Source organism: Girardinichthys multiradiatus, chromosome 14 (assembly GCF_021462225.1).
Source record: "Girardinichthys multiradiatus isolate DD_20200921_A chromosome 14, DD_fGirMul_XY1, whole genome shotgun sequence".
NCBI lineage: Eukaryota > Metazoa > Chordata > Actinopteri > Cyprinodontiformes > Goodeidae > Girardinichthys > Girardinichthys multiradiatus.
This window is the reverse complement of record NC_061807.1, coordinates 11,408,865-11,411,920: the sequence shown is the minus strand read 5'-3', so window position 1 is coordinate 11,411,920 and position 3,056 is coordinate 11,408,865.

Genomic DNA, 3,056 nt, shown 5'->3' with positions numbered 1-3,056 from the left:
AAAACAAGTTCTTAGCCAGGAACAAGTTCCTTTAATGAACGCAGCTCAGAGAACCTACATCAGTGAATGCATCATGGAGTTACATGTATGTTTATCAGGTCACCATCCTGACAATCTCACCGCCCTCTAGTGGTCCAGGTTGGTATCTAACACTACAGTACAGGTTTATACACTCACCGGCCACTTTCTAATCAGCCAATCTCATGGCAGCAACTCAATGTATTTAGGCATGTAGACATGGTCAAGATGATCTGCTGCAGTTCAAACCGAGCATTAAAATGGGGAAGAAAGGTGATTTAAGTGACTTTGAACGTGACATGGTTGTTGGTGCCAGACGGGCTGGTTTGAGTATTTCAAAAACTGCTGATCTACTGGGATTTTCACGCACTACCATCTCTAAGGTTTACAGAGAATGGTCTGAAAAGAGAAAGGATCCAGTGAGCGGCAGTCTTGTGGGCACAAATGCCTTGTTGATACCAGAGGTCAGAGGAGAATGGCCAGACTGGTTCGAGCTGATAGAAATGCAACAGTAACTCAAATAACCACTCGTTACAACCAAGGCATGCAGAAGAGCATCTCTGAACGCAAAACACGTTGAACCTTGAGGTGGATGGGCTACAGCAGCAGAAGACCACACCAGTGCCGCTCTTGTCAGCTAAGAACAAGAAACTGAGGCTACAATTTGCACAGGCTCACCAAAATTGGACAATAGAAGATTGGAACAACGTTGCCTGGTCTGATGAGTCTCGATTTCTGCTGAGACATTCAGATTGTAGGGTCAGAATTTGGCGTCAACAACACGAAAGCATGGATCCATCCTGCCTTGTATCAACGGTTCAGGCTGGTGGTGGTGGTGTAATGGTGTGGGGGATATTTTCTTGGTACACTTTGGGCCCCTTAGTACCAATTGAGCATCGTGTCAACGCCACAGCCTACGTGAATATTGTTGCTGACCATGTCCATCCCTTTATGACCACAGTGTACCCATCTTCTGATGGTTACTTCCAGCAGGATAACGCACCATGTCATAAAGCATGAATCATCTCAGACTGGTTTCTTGAACATGACAATGAGTTCACTGGACTCAAATGGTCTCCACAGTCACCAGATCTCAATCCAATAGAGCACCTATGGGATGTGGTGGAGCGGGAGATTCGCATCATGGATGTGCAGCCGACGCATCTGCAGCATCTGCGTGATGCTATCATGTCAATATGGACCAAACTCTCTGAGGAATGTTTCCAGTACCTTGTTGAATCTATGCCACGAAGGATTAAGGCAGTTCTGAAAGCAAACAGGGGGTCCAACCCAGTATTATCAAGGTGTACCTAATAAAGTGGCCGGAGTGTAAATTGGTTTTGTTTACAAACAAATATGAAAAAACATTGTTTGTGTCAATGTTATATTAAATTTGTACTGAGTAATACCATTTGAATAAAATGATTTAATGAAAAACAAGCGCTTGCATGCTCTGTAGACCTTTGATTTGACTTTGAAGAGGCTTATTTGTTGGAAACAAAGGCCAATTTAAAACGACCATGATCGATTTATGACAACAAAAGCATAATCCAAACAAAGGGCCGAATTATTTTTATAGACATAGATGTAACGACTTTTTTTTCTTAATAACCAAGTTTGTAATCTCGTAAAAAACGGACACAGAAATGTGTTCTTCCAGATGCTTCTTGACAAAGTCATGTGGCCAGTTATGGACAATGATGATGAGGAGGATTGTGATGCTGAGTCCATGAACCGCGTCACAGGTTTTCCCAGAACAATCATTGAAACAGGTGTGGCGTGTTCAAATTGAATAATGCATCGTTAATAAATGCATCTACACTATAAAGTTGATATTGAAATAAAAACTGGATATTTGTTTGCCTAACATTTTGTCCTTTTTCATTCTGTCTCCGTTTAGCTTCATCAGATACTCTGGTTCAGCTGCTGAGATTCTGTGGAGGCATAGAGCTGTCTATTAGCAGCTTCCCTTGAGAGGTCAGAGTCCAAACGTCTTCCTATCGTGTCGTTTTTCATTAGTTTTTAGTGGAGAAAGCCATGTACATTCGAGCTATACTGACTAATGCTAACCAACCAATAGGCTGTTTCTGTTCAGCCATGGAGGCTATCACTGCTCAGGAGGATTTTTATTCACCTAAACTAATTACATTTACATTTATTACTTTGTCAGACCAAATGTTGTTGTTGTTCAAATCCATGTACAGATGAGCTGATGGAAACTATAATTATCATGATCATCATCAATGAGGACATCAGTCATTATTTTATTATCAGATTCTGATGATGCATCAAACTATCGGAGTCATTCAGCAAGGGTCACTTGCTTCCTGCATTAGAAGAACTACAACGTGTAGTTTTTTATAGTTAAAAAGGTAAAAGCAGAAAATGATTCATGTCATGACAACGTTTTGCAAAAGCAATTTTTTTGCACAATATAGGAAAGTCGTCTGAATAAAGAGGATAACTCTGTGGTCTCTTTGTTTAGTTAGAACAGTTCTGGCAGGGCTCCTGAATACAAGACGCTGTAAAACTGATCTCTTTGTCAAGGTTGTAATAAAGCTGGTTGGGTGACAATTATTAATCTTCTTTCTTTGGTAAATACGAATTGTTTTTATAACAATGTCCGTTCATTTCTAGATTTAGCCGAGGTTCTGAATGGACTTATTCAGAGAACTGCATTGATTACAGTCATTAAACTGAAGCTTTATGTGTTTTTCAAAATATGAGACTTTATTCAACAGTCATGCCTGGCTTGTTTATTTTCTACTTGAATCAATGTGATGTTATTTTATTGTAAAATTCTGAATAAAATTTATTTGTGTCATTTAACAAATTTGACTGTTTTAATCTTTCATCCTGGTGAACATTTATAAAAGAACAATAAAGATGTCCAGAGATAACACCTTTGTAATTTAATATTTTACCATTATTTCTAATGAAAAAATAAATGTTTTTGCAGTTTTTGTTAGTCAAAGCAACCCTTCTTGCACAGTTTAAAACATTTCATGTCAGAAGAAGAACTGTTTGGTATCAGAGAC